Genomic DNA, 14657 nt, shown 5'->3' with positions numbered 1-14657 from the left:
ATAATTAAAATGCCAAAGGTTAAAAATAAAGAGATAATCTTAAAAGCAGAAAGAGAAAAGAAGTTAGTTACCTAGAGGAGAGTTCCCATAGGACTGTCAGCTCAGTTTTCGAAAGAATCTGCAAGCTAAAAGGGATGGCAAGAAATATTTGAAATGATTAAAGCAGGGACCTACAGCCAAAATTACTCTACACAGCAAAGCTATCACTTAGAATTGAAAGGCAGATAAAGAACTTCCCAGACGAATTAAATAATAAAATAAAATAATAAAATAAAATAAAATCACCAAACCATTATTACATGAAATGTTAAAGGACTTATTTAAGAAAAAGAAGATCAAAACTCTGAAAAATAAAATGGCAAAAATACATATCTGTCAACAATTGAATCTAAAAAACAAACTAAGCAAACAAGAAGAACAGAGACAGAATCATGGATACAAAGAGCATTTTGATGGTTGCCAGATGAGAGGGGGATGTGGAAGAATATGTGAAGAATTGAGAGGATTCAGAAGTACAAATAGGTAGTTACATAATACCCATGGGTGTGTAAAGTACAGTATGGGAAATGGAGTAGCCGAAGCACTTATATGCATGACCCATGGACATGAACAATGGTGTGGGTATTGCCCTAGTGAGTGGAGGTGCTGGGTGGAGGGAGTCAAAGGGGGAAAAAATCAGGGCAACTGTAATAGCATAATCAATAAAATACAATTTTTAAGAAAACATCAATCAATGTTATACCAAGTGGGTGATAGCTGACATACTCAAAATATCCAAATCAATAAAGTTATTGGTGAAAATGAAAATGTGTCTTTTATTTTATGGAAACAACTAAATGGACATTTTGGCCAACCCAATAATAATCATAACCTGCCTGTCTTTTCTCATAGGACAACTGTAAACCTACTTTTGCCAACTCTTGTACATATGTATAGTCTCAAGTAAATGTAATACAAGACAGACTCATTGATATTATGGAGAAGCAGGGTAGAAGGGAGAGAATCATTGTATTTCAATTGTCAATGTATTTCCGCAGTGGATGGGAAACTCAGGAAGTTTTCATATAGCTGACATTAATGGGACTATTCTTGAAAGATAAATGCATTTTGATAGAGGAAATGGCCTGAGAAAAGTTCATGTATACATTGTTTTAGATGGAGGAAATATAGTTTAAAGAGGTTATATAGTTGATCTGGGGTCACACAGTAAGTCAAGTCCTCAGTCAGAATTAGGACCAAGCTTTTTTCATTTCTGTCCTGATGTTCTTTGCATTGAGCTAACTGTGTTCTTCCCTTACTAGTAAAGGCAATTTTACTAAATGCCTATTTGTCCTAATTTGTAATATATTATGATGGGAAATTGAGATCCTTACACTAAGATGGTCCAATGAGAGAGGGCACTGCACACAGGAAAAGATAATATACACAAGGTGAAGATCCTTGGAATAATGAAGTGGATAACTAGAATAAGGGGATTGGGTGAATGGCCATCCATTTGCCATGAAGTGAATTATGGGGACTAGTTGGAAGTAAAATTAGAGGTAAGCACATTGAATTAAGAAGGGTTTTGAATGTTAGAAAAATGAGGTTTTCATCATGTTGTGTGTGAGATGTGGCAAAATGATCAAGTAGAAATAAGGAATGGGTAGTTAAAGCTACAACTCTGATTGCTAATGAGAGGACATTATGATTTTGGAGTTATTAGCATAGAAATGGTATCATAGTCATGAAAATGAAATCTCTGAGGGAAAGACAGGTCAAAAGCAAAAAAAAAAAAAAAATCACAATCCAGTGGTAAAACAGTTTATGGCATGTTAGCTCAGTCTAATTCTTAGTTTATATGCGGCAGATGTTGAGGCCCAGAAAGGAGAAGAAACTTGCTTAAAATCACCTCCTAAATCAGTGGCAGAGTTGTAACTAGAGCCCCTATCTCTTCACTCCCAGTCCACAGCCCTCCCCCAACTTCATTTTACTAATACTATTTTAACCAGTTGAGGGATTCTACAGTAGAGGGCTGTAGCAGCTCAAATTGAAACTTGAACTGGAAGCCAAAGTCGTGAACAGGAGGAGAATATTGGCTTCCTTACTTTTAATCATTTCTGCCCAGCAATTTGTAAGTTCATCTTGGAAGTTATGGCCTCCGGGGATCATAGGACTGCAGGTTCCCAAATGATTACACAAGGGTTTAATCCATCTCTGGTTCCTTTACCCCTTAGGTTTATTTTTGTTAATTTTCTTTCTTGGGGGAAAGTTTGTTAAGAAACATTTGGGCTATTGATAGAGAATAATTGGCTTCTTTTAAAAAATAAGAATGTCCCCTTTCCTCAGCTCCTGGGGAACCCTGTCCTGAATACACACACTATGTCCTCTGCTGGGAGATTTCCTTGACATGCTCCCTAATCCACATTTCCTTCCTCTACTATCTGTCCCCCACCAGTGGCAGAGAAATTAAAATTCAATTTTAACCACTGTTTATTAATGACTATCTACTACAAATCGGTGTCACTTTATTTTAAATTAAATATTTCAGTGGCCTAGTGTCATCAGTATAATTATACCCACTTTACAAATAAGGAAATCAAAACAGATTATATAAGGAATTTTGTAACATGATTGACAACAGAATAAGGACCTGCCAAAGATGTCCACATCCCACTGCCTGAAACCTGTGAATATGTTACTTTACATGGCCAAAGGGACTTTGCAGATAATTAAGTTAATGATTTTGAGATGAAAAGATTATGCTGGATTATCTAAGTATACCCAATATACTTACAAGACTCCTTAGAAGAGGGAGGCTGAAGGGTTAAAGTCAGAAGAAACATGGTAATGGAAGCAGAGAAGCTAGTAGAAAGGAGTGGGATAGAAAGACAGAGAGAGAATGCTATGTTCCTGGCATTAAAAATGGAGGAAGGTGCCACAAACCAAGGAATGCAGGTGACTTCTAGAAGCTGGAAATGGCAAGGAAGTAAATAGACTCTCTTCTAGAGACTCCAGAAAAAACATCATACTGTCAACACCTTGGTTTTAGAATTTCTTACCTCCAAAACTGTAATATAAAAAATTGTTTTGTTATGAGACACTTAAGTATATGCTTTTCTACAAAAGCAATAGGATACTAATACAATATAGTCATACAGCAGGGAATGGTCTCCAGTGATTTTCCTCTTGCCATATGTAAAGAATGCCTCTCTACACGCATGTAACTGAACACTGCCTTGCTTGATACTGTTGACTATTTCATATGACTTTATTCTCTTGTTAGATACCCCACACTCCTTATTCACTTCCTCCTTCTCTGATTGTTCTCTGTCAATTATGGGCCCCACCTCCTTTTTTTTGACTTCAAAACCTTTCTCTTTCTTTTCCATCATTTTTCCCCTTCCCTTTTCCTCTCTTCATACTCTCCTTGTATAATCTCATTTACCTTCCACTTTTCACCTATGTGCCAATAATCCCCAAAGATGTCTCTCCTCTAAACTTTGTATTGTCTGTTCAGATATACGCTTAGGAAATTGAAAACTGTAAACACAGCTATAGCTAGAAGACCAATAATCTTCAAAAGTGCAAAAGATATGACCCTTCAATAGAGGTGATAAAAACCAATAGACAATAGATTGACATCTTTAAAATGCTGAAAGGAAATAAACCCTAGAATTGTATGTCTAGTGAAAATGTCCTGCAAAAATGGAGGCAAACAAAATCTCAGAATAATTCACAGACCTGAAAGAAGATTTTCAGGCTGAAGAAAAAGATCCAGAATGGTTTTCTTCAGTTTGGCTATGAAGTTCCTAAGAGTGATTTTTCTTTGTATTTTATCCTGTTTGTATTTATCCTTCTTGAGTTTCTTGAATCAGTGAATAATGTCTTTAATAAATTCTCAAAAATTTTTAGAAGTGTAGGAAGGAATAAAAAGTAATAGAAATGGGTAAATATATGAAGAAAATTTAAAGGATATTAGTTGTTTAAAATAGTATTTATAATAATGTCTTCTAAAAGTTATGATATAGATAGACATAATATATTTCACAATCATGGTATGGAAAGTAGAACGGAGTAATGGAGTCAAACAATCGTAGGATTCTTGTATTTTTCTTAGGAAATAGAAATGTAAAAATTTACTGATCTGTACCCATAAGTTTTTGTACTTTACTATATGCTAGTTATCTTCAATAAAAAATAAAGTGAAAATTGAAAAGTAACTGTTGATATAGAGAGAAAAAGTAATTCCTTGGGATTATATGTACATAGGATTCAACTTGATATTATTTCCCCTTTCTCCTTCTTATACATCTACCATAAGGCCTGTATGATCTTCCTTCCTTCCTTCCTTCCTTCCATTCTTTCTTTCCTTCTACAAATATTTATTAAAATCCCACTGAGTGCCACTCACTGATAGACAATGGGTATAACATAGAAATTGAGACTGTTAGAACTGTTCAGAAGTGAACAAATGATAGTGATCAGCAAAGGCTACTGAGAAGAGGAGAAGCTAATTGGAACTAAACTTTAACGATTTCTGCAAAAAAAAATCTTGGTTGCTGTAGGGATGGGGTCAATGCTGTGATTTTTCTTTTGAGTCTGTATTGCCTGAAGTCACTCCCAATTCCTGCTCTTCTAGGACTCACTTTATATTAAGGAGACAAATTCAATGCTTTCTAATGCTGTCTAAAATATGGACATTTGGGAAGTCCTCCAGGCAACTGTGGTGCCAAGAGGAAAGGAATGGTTGGTATATTCTCTTTTCTCTCTCCCTCTAATAAAGTAAACAAAAGTGGCTCAGGTTTATGGGTCAGACAGCTGGATATAGTACCAAACTGTCAGAGAGTGAGTAAGAATGCCATTTGAGTATCAGTCACTGGGCTGAACCCTTTGCAGTGGGTACAGGATCATAGCCAAATGGTGGCATGAGCTTTCTGTGGATAAAGAAACTCTGTAGTTATGTAGTTATGTCTTTTCTTCTGTCATGATGAGAGAAGACAAGTTGTGTTGAGGATGGTGAGGATATAGAAAAAAGGGAACCCTTCTTCAGTGTTGGTGGGAATGCAGACTGGTGCAGTCATTGTGGAAAACAGGATAGAGATACCTCAAAAAATTAAAAATGGAACTGCCTTTTGACCTGGGAATTCCACTTCTAGGAATTTATCCAAAGAAATCAAGAACACTAATTAGAAAGAATATATGCACCCCTATGGTCTCTGCAGCATTATTAACAATAGCCAAGTTTGGAAGCAGACCAAGTGTCTGTCAGTAGATGAATGAATAAAACAGCTATGGTACACTTACACAATGGAACACTACTCAGCCATAAAAAAGAAGAAAATTTTACCCTTTGTGACAACATGGATGGACCCGAAGAACATTAGAATAAGTGAAATAAGCCAATCACAGAAAGATGAATACCATATAATTTCACTCATATGTGGAATCTAATGAATGAACTGAACTAATAAGCAAAATAGAGACAGACTCATAGAAAGCATGCTGATAGCTCCAGTGGTGTGGTTAAGGGGTGAAGAGATCAAGCAAAAAAAAAAAAAAGGAACTCGTGGACACAAACAACAGTGTGGTGATTGTGGGAGAGAAGGGGGTGGGTGGAGGTGGAAGAGAGTATAAGGGGTAAATGCTAATGGAAAAAATACTATAAAATATAATCTATTAAAAAGAAAGCATTTTCTCATGATTAATGCTGTTGGAAATTATGTCGGGGTCTATTTGGGTTAATTTGCCTTTCTGAAGTTATCTCCCTTAAATTACCAATAACTTATGATCTTTAATTTTATTTATTTTTATAAAGATTTTTATTTCTTTATTATTAGACAGGGAGAAAAAGAGGGAGAGAAACATCAATGTGTGGTTGCCTCTCATGCGCCCCCTGCTGGGGACCTGGCCGGCAACCCAGGCATGTTCACAGTCCTTTAGTTCGCAAGCTGGAGCTCAATCAACTGAGCCACACTAGCCAGGTCACTTATGATCTTTAAAAATACATACGTTCAGGGTAAGAAACACTAACTATGAAATAAAGCCATTCATTCATCCAGTTAGCATTCATTGGCACTATGTTAATTATTGGGGCTATAAATACTATTAATTGTACATTTGACTAAATCTATTTATAGGCAAACGTAGACAAAGAAAAATCAATTAAAATGAAGTGACAAATATGAGAATTCATTATGAACTATATGTGAATGGGACACAAAGGAAGAACAAATAAATTCTTTTTAAGGAATCTGGGAAGGCTTCATTGACAGATGTCATTTGAATTGGATCTAAAAGAAGCAGTTGGAGTTCTCTAGGCCTTAAATGTCATTCTAAATGAAGGAAACAACAGGAGCAAAAACATGAATTTTTAAAAATGTCCTGCCTGGTAAACTATAGATAATGCAGGTCCTGAGGTACATTTCAGGGCATCGTAGGATGTAAGAATTAAGATTATGAAATGAGATGGAGGTCAACTTGAGCATGTTTACTGAACAGCTCCGAATGTTCCTTTTCTCAGGATTTTAAGCATTTACAAAACAGTTAACTGGATAAAGAGAGATATGCAACATACTATAATTAATTTAATAATATAACCCCAAGTCATTTAAAGTTTTAAAAACTTTATTGTTAGAAATTTAAAAGATAAAGGAAAATGCAAATATCATTATTATAAGTATTCTTGTTTCCTACCCAGAATTAAGAGTCATTAATATTTTGTCATATTACTTTCCAGTTTGTTTTTTCTTTAAGAGGGTTCTGCCCTGGCCAGTTGTGACTCAGTTGGTTGGGCATCATCCAGTAAACTGAAAGTTTGCTGGTTTGATTCCAGGGCAGAGCACATGCCTAGGTTATGTGTTTGGTCCCAGGTCAGGGTGTGTATAAGAGGCAACCAATCAATGTTTCTCTCTCTTATTGACATTTCTCTCCTTCTCTTTCTCCCCCCCTTCCATTCTCTCTAAAATCAATAAGCATGTCCTCTGGTGAGGATAAGAAAAGGAAAGAGGGGTCTGCAGATTGTATTTGTTTCCTCAGGTTGCTGCAACAAATTACCACTAAGTGGGTGGCTTAAGACAACAAAAATGTATTTTCTCAGAGTTATGGAGATCAGAAGTCTAAAATTAACATGAGATTTAGGGCCACACTCACTCTGGAGTCTCTAGGGGAGACTCCTTCCTTGCTCTTTCCGCCTCCCTATCTCCAGGCATTCGTGGCTTCTTTGGCTAGTGACTGCATCACACCAACCTCTGCAGCCTTCTTCACGTCACCTTTTCCTCTTTTGTGTGTGTCTTCCCCTCTTCTGTTTCGCATAAGGGCAATTGTTACATTTAAGAGTCACTGGGTAACCCAAATGATTTCATCTCATGATCTTTAACTTAATTATACCTGCAAAGATGCTTTTTCCAAATAAGGTAACATTCTAATATTACAGATGAGGTAGTACAGATGAGGTTGTACACCTGAAACCCATGTAATTTTATTAATCAATATCACCCCCATAAATTTAATTAAAAAAATTTAAAAAGAGATTCTCTTACAATACTGTCAATGACCCTTGCATTAACAATGATAAGAAATATGGACACATGAATTAAAATATTCAGAAATAAAAAGAAATAAACTAACATTCATGAGTTCCAGGGATTTGGATGTAGACAAATTCTGGAGAACAACATTCAACCCACCACATGGATATAGTTGAAATTTATTTTATTAAAAAAATTTCCTTCCTCATCCCTACTCACTGAGGATGGTGTTACCTTCTTGTCCATTTTTGTATTGTTTCACATCATTTATTTTAATCCTTATGTTAATAAAATTGTCTAGTATTTTTCTATGTGTACATGGTTTTAGATTTGTAAAAATACCATCCTGTAGAAATTATTCTGAAATTTGCCTTTTTATCTCAATGTTATATTTTTGAGAACTGTATAGTTTCGAGAACTAACATCAGATATAATTCCTCTGAATTATTTTTTATTATTGAACAGGATAAGCTAGATGCCCCAAATCTCAGTTATTTAATACAACAAATGTTCATTTCTCATTCCCGCTGTACAGCCAGCATGGATCAGTGGCATGCTCTGCTCTTCAGATTCACTCAGGGCCCAGGTTAGAAAGCATTCACCATCTTGGCAACACAGTATCTGCAAGTCAAGCCTCCTCTGGTACCACAGCAGGAGAAAAAAAAAGCTGTAGGGTTTCACACAAGCAATTAAATGCTTCAGTGTGGAAGTGTCATTTCCATTTATGACTTAGTGGCCAGAAATAATCACATGGCCCCACCTAAGTGTAAAGGAGGTGTAGAGGTATGTCCAGAAGGGAATGCAATGAGCAACAGAAATCTCAACCACTTTGCTATTATCCCATCGTGGGAATATACACAGTAGAAACCCATTCCCCTATGGATGGACGTTGAAGAAGTTTCCAAGTTTTGGACATAGCAAATAATACTGCACTGACATTTGCATCTGGTAATTTTTGTGCATAAGTAAACATTTCTCCAAGTCATATATCTAGAAGTGGGATTTTTTGGTCACAGGTTATGTATGTTATTTATTTAGAGGCTGCCATGTGGTTTGCAAACTAAGATATTTACATCCTCACCAGAAGTGTGCCATATTTTCTACATTTTTAACCACCCTTAACATTGTCATCCTTTCTAATTTTCATCAATTTGATGAGTGGTAAAGAGCATCTCATTTTAATTTATGATTCCCTGATTACTAGGTTTAACGTCTTGATTGATAATATTTTTTTCTCGTTACATCAACAAATATTTATTGAGAACTTACTGTATACCAGGAGCTGTGCTAGGGGACCATGATTTGGCTTTAATCCTCAATTTCAAGCAATGTATTCGGCCCTAGCATGTGGTGGAAGACAGGAGGGATCAAGCAGGTTCTTCAGATGCTGACAGGTTGAGTGGAGATGACATCAGAGACGGCGGCAGTGATTGAGATTATGCTGTCATCCTAGGGTACAAATTACTTATTCTGAGCACTCTTCTCCCAAAGTATTTTATAACCAAGATGATAAATATGTATTAGAAGGGTAGTGAGGGGTATCTCCGCATATTGAGACCTAGCTGAGGGTAACTTAGATCCCTGTTATATACCCTGGGGAAGTCTAAGAACTACTTAGGATTTCTGTGCAGTTTTCTTGGGAAAGACCTCATATTTTCATGGTCACTTCGGCCTCTGTGTTCTTACTTGTATAAGCTGTCTCTGTTTCACACTGCGCTGAATCAGATGTAACATTTCTTTTCTTACCTTATACACCATGGCAGAGATTGCTGCTTGCCTACATTGCTATTCATTTTCCTCACCTTCTTCTTAATACTAAAACCCCTGATTTTACTTGTGTATGTCACTCCCTGGAAAAAAAATAACCCTGCAATCTCCATACTATCTTTTAGCTAGATAAAGGTAAAATGAGTGTACATCTTTTGGGGAGCATGACCCTTAAAAGAGGAGTCATAGGATATTTTGTCTTTCCCTTTTCTGAAGGATGGGATATAGAGCATGTTGGCTGGATTCGAGCATCTATCGTGAACCATGAGGGAGCATGCTGAAGATGATGGATGGCAAAATAGAAAAAAACTAGGTTTTGATAATGGTAGCGTCACCTTACCGTTTTTGGAGTACATAATTCCAGTTTTTTATGTGGGAGAAAAATAAGCTTTTACTGTGTTTAAGACATTGCAATTATTTTTCTGTTTCTTGCAGCTATACATATTTTAACTGATACACACACCTACACATTACCACAATTACCAACACCACAATTCTCCTCAAGTATTTATTCAGTGTATTAGAGTTAGTTGGAGTTGGAAGTGTTGGAGAAAGGATTGGCATCACAAAAAATAAAAAACATCTTCTTGTCTTAAAATACTCTTCAATCATTCCCACTACAAGGGAATTATTAGCCTCTTAACTGCATGCAATTATCCTCACCTGTACTTAACCACCGTCTCTATAGTCTACTTAGGCGCAAAACTCAAATTCCTCTCATGCATTGATGTTTACCTCTAAAGAATCTGTTTTTATTGCTTGGGCTTTTGCCATCTAAATGTTATATATACCCAAACTTATTTATTTTCTCAAGAATGAAAGGAAATCTGATGCCAGTTTAATAGTGTTATAGATAAAATTTTTAAATCACATTATACTTTAATAATAATAAAACTAACATTTGGTACTTACTATGTGATAGGCATCATGTTATAATCTTTATATTTTCCTTTTTCATTTTTAAAAGTAACTATATTGGTGTAATTGACATGAAGTAAATCACGTATATTTAAAGTGTACAATTTGATATTTTGACGTGTACACATTTGTGAAACCATCTCCTTTCTAGTCAACTATTGATCTTCTTTAACTCACTATAAATTAGGCCTTTGTTTTCTAGAGTTTTATATAAAGGGAATCACACACTATGTACTTTTTTTATCTGGCTTCTTTCAGCATAACTATGTTGAAATTGACATTTATGTATCAATAATTCATTCATTTTTATATATTTTGTACCTCTCTTATATAGACATAATCACAATTTGTTTATTTTTTTCACCTGATAATACATTTGGGAGCCTCCTCACCAGATTTTAGTTGTTACATATAAGGCTTCTATGAATATTCATGTACAAACCTTTGTGTGTATATGTGCTTTTATTCTCTTGGATAAGTACCTAGTAAAGGGATGACTGAGTCTGATGACAGGGGATTGTTTAGTTGTTTAAGAAACTGCGAAAATGTAACAGCTGCACCATCTGTATTTCCATGAGCAACAAATGAATGCACTGTCCTTTGTTGCTTGGCTGCCATTGTCTTGAAAACCATTGTTTTATATATTTTGTCCTGTTTTTTAGTTTTGCATGGAAGAATGTAAATCTGGTGTCTCTTACTTCAACTTAGACTGAAGCAGAAATTTACTTCTATCTCATATAGTGCTCAAACTACCATGTAATGTAGGCAGTTTGTTATCTTCCTATTAGAAACAAAGAAACTGCTTTTTCTTAATGACACAGTTGTATTTCTACTGTTTCCTTTCATTTGTTCATTTAGTTAGTCAGTATTTCAGTCACTGCTATACCAGACACTGTAATTAGGTGCTAACGATAGGGAAGGATAGGAAGAAATATTCATTTTAGGAGTATCACGCTGGTATCAGTATTGGATAAATTAGAAAGTATGAGATAAGATGAAGGTACAATAATCCATAAGAGGATTGGTGAGAAGAACTAGTAGCAGTGGCAACAAGATGAAATAAGTCTTCAGATATATTTATATATTCAGGAGGTAACAGCTGCTTACCATAGGTGGACCCAAAACCTGTGTTTGAATGAACTGGGCACCTTAATGTTTAAATGGAGATGGTTGATATCCATACTCATTTATTCCTTCCTTTATTCAGCCAGCCACTGCTGGAGCTGAGGGGGGAACACTTAAAAACACAGACTGCTTGCCAACAGGTCAAGTAAACCTAGTATCTGCTTCAACCAGGCAGAGGTCTCCCTGGAGATTTGTTACTTGTTTTGGGTCAGTACTATTAAACAATTACATCCAGGATGGAGCCTAGAATCAGGAAGAGAATGAAGAAGATAGTATTTTGGAAGAGTTTAAAATAGCATGGCAAATGTTTTGTATTTTTTTATTAGGTGACAAAACATTTATATTTGGAGAAAAATATATCAATGTGACGTTAAAGTGCTAAGTGTTTCTTTTTATACATTTGGACCATATTTCATTTTTTCTTTATATTTTGTTTCATTATTTTGTTTGTATTTTTAGAATAAACATATTTTTTAGTAAAAAATGAAATCAATGCACAATTATTATTTGTGACTTCTTATCTGAGTTTTCAAAATTTCATTTTATGCCACTTTTAAACGTTGCCCACCTCTATGTAGATCTAAACATGATAGACCCTTGTTATTCTATTAGATCTCTCTAGTCATTTTCCTCCTTAATCGGCTTCCCCATCCTGGCCCACTCTGTTCAGCTCTATCTCAAATTCCACAGAAGTTAGTGTGACAGTGAAACAGAGTAATATTTAAGAGCATCTGGGTCAAATAGAGTTGACTTCATACCCTCATTTTGCCATTTACTAGCTATGCAGATTTGGACAAGTTAGCTAATCTCTTAAGCCTCAGTTTTTCCATCTGTAATATGGGCTAAAACATTGATATTATTAGATTTTCATGAGAATGAAATGAGATCATGCATATCAAGTGCTTAGTGTAATCCATATATATATTTCATATATGCAAGGTGTTTATCATTATTTTTCATAATTAGGGAAATTATAACCTTGCATTTACCCCTAAATCAAGTCTAGCAGGGATGGTGTTGACTTAGGCTTTGAAGGCAGTTAGAACTCAACTCTCCATCTTCTAAAGAAGGCAGAATCACATTTCACAAGGAAAAAAATTATTTTGTGCAAGCAAGGCACCTCACAGACAATGCATTTCCAAATGGCTGAGGATCACAGCTTCAGATATAGGATTAGACAAATTGTAACTCTATGTGACGCTATGGTCTAATGATTAAGAATACCAGCCAGGCGATAAAAGACAAATACCATGTGATCTCACCTGTAAGTGAAACCTAATCAACAAAATAAACAAGCAATCAAAAGAGAACCAGAGACATGGAAATAAAGAACAAACTGACAGCGACCAGAAGCAGGAGGGAGGGAGATGATGAGGCAAAGAAGGGGAAGGGTCAAGTCAGGGAACCCCACGGATAAAGGACCCATGGACAAAGACAAGGGGCGGAGGTTAGGATTGAATGTTAGAGGGGGGTTGGGCAGGGCAGGGGAGAGTATTGGAAAAAAGGAGACAACTGTAATTGAGCAATAATAAAAAGTGAAAATAAAAATAAAATAAAGTTACAGTTTACAATAAAAAAAAAAGAATACCAACTGTGAAGTCAGAGTGCCTGCCTTTTAATTTGGCTTACTAGTCCTTACCTTGTAAAAATTATCTAAAATCTCTGTGCTTCAGTTTCCTACTCTTCGGATTGTTAAGAGGATTAAATTAGTTTATGTGTTTATTTAGAGTGGTGCTTGGCACATAGTAAGCCCTGTGTGTTTACTATCATCATCATGATGACCATCATTTGCATTTAAATATACCATATTTTGTAAATATACCTATTAATAAACTAGTGCATTTATGTTTTTTTCCGAATATTAATAGTGGATGAATAGAAACTTCATTTCTATATTACAGTCGAGCAAACTGAGGCTCAGGAAGATTAAGTAATTTATCCAAGATTACACAGCCATGTAAAGGTACATAGAAGAAGGCCTTACACATAGTAAGCTCTCAATAAATACTATGTGAGAAGTTGGAATTTGATGCTAGGCCTCCATAACTTCAAAAAACACTTTTTTGTCACTTCACAATGTTGATCAGCCAGTTCTAGTTTTTGTTTTAGTTCTAGTTCTAGTTGGCTAATCTGTTTTCTTGCATTTGCCCAAAGACATTGAGCAGTTATTCATCTGGAAATGCAAGAAAATATATTATTATAATTTAAGCAATTGGCTAATTGACTTTACTGATATAGTTTAAAATTTTTCTTGAAATAAAGAACTAGCAAGTGACATAAAATTATATGTACACAAAAATACTCATAAGAGCAAGGCCCATACAGTAATTACACTATTAGGTGAAGCTGACATCTTTATAATATTACCTTATATTAACAGTATTTGATTTCTGAAGTGGGAATTTCACATGTCTGTGTTTTAATTATCACCATGTAACTGAGGTAACACACAGACTTCTACCTGCTCTTTTGTGCCTGCTTAAATGTGTTTGAAGATTGTTTTCTTAATTTGCATTGAGGCATTTATGGTCACAGAATCAGAAGCCCAGGCAGCATAGCCCTTGTGTTACTTTGTAATTGTGGGAATCTCTAAGCCTAGTTCCAACTTCTCAGTTCTGAATATTATGACTCATTAGAGGTAAATGGGCTTTGGTCCTGTCCCTTAATTCTCATCTCCCTTTATAATGATAATGATAATGTATTATTAACATTTATTGATCATTGTGAGACAAGCACTATGTTAAATATTTAACAGTAAACATATTTATTGCTCAAAATAACAAGTATTTTTATTCTACATAGGTACAAACTGAGGCTTAGAAAGATAAAGAAACTAGCTCAAGGTATATACAGCCAAGATGACTCCAGAACCTTTTTCTTAGCCACTACATTATATTTTTTTCTTATTACAAATACAAGGCATATTACTTGTGGAAATTATAGAAAATATAGACAGGCAAAGTGAAGAAAAGAAGAACTGCTCATAATGCAACTGAAACGAGAAAAGCACTGTTAGCATGTTGGCACAATTTTACTTGTTTTCTCTCCACAGATAGCTAGCTAGCTAACTAGAGATATATAAAAAGACAAAAAGGAAAAATTGTTTGCAATTTTTTTCATAAAAATTAGATAATATGAAACTATTTTATAAACCCACTTTATCTTCCACTTGACAATACAGTCTAAATATTTTCCACACATTAAATATTTTTGAATAAGGTGCTTTTAAAATAATCTTAGGAGATCATTTTTGGCTGCACAATAATTTATTTCATCAATCCCTTAGTGTCAATTAAGTTCTATAATAAATAGTACTCTAATAAGTGATTTTGTGTTCAC

The 14657-nt window shown here is 35.1% G+C and overlaps 1 protein-coding gene across 1 annotated transcript in view; it reads left to right on the top strand.

Moving 5' to 3' along the window:
- AGBL4 (AGBL carboxypeptidase 4) overlaps window positions 1–14657 on the top strand; it is a 1003652-nt gene that overhangs the window by 348263 nt on the left and 640732 nt on the right. The gene's annotated exons all lie outside the window — the stretch shown is intronic.

Source organism: Pteronotus mesoamericanus, unplaced genomic scaffold (assembly GCF_021234165.1).
Source record: "Pteronotus mesoamericanus isolate MK-2021 breed Mesoamerican mustached bat unplaced genomic scaffold, CSHL_Meso_final contig_105, whole genome shotgun sequence".
NCBI classification, from domain to species: Eukaryota; Metazoa; Chordata; class Mammalia; order Chiroptera; family Mormoopidae; genus Pteronotus; species Pteronotus mesoamericanus.
The sequence above is the reverse complement of the archived record's forward strand: the minus strand, read 5'-3'. Positions and strand labels throughout refer to the sequence as shown.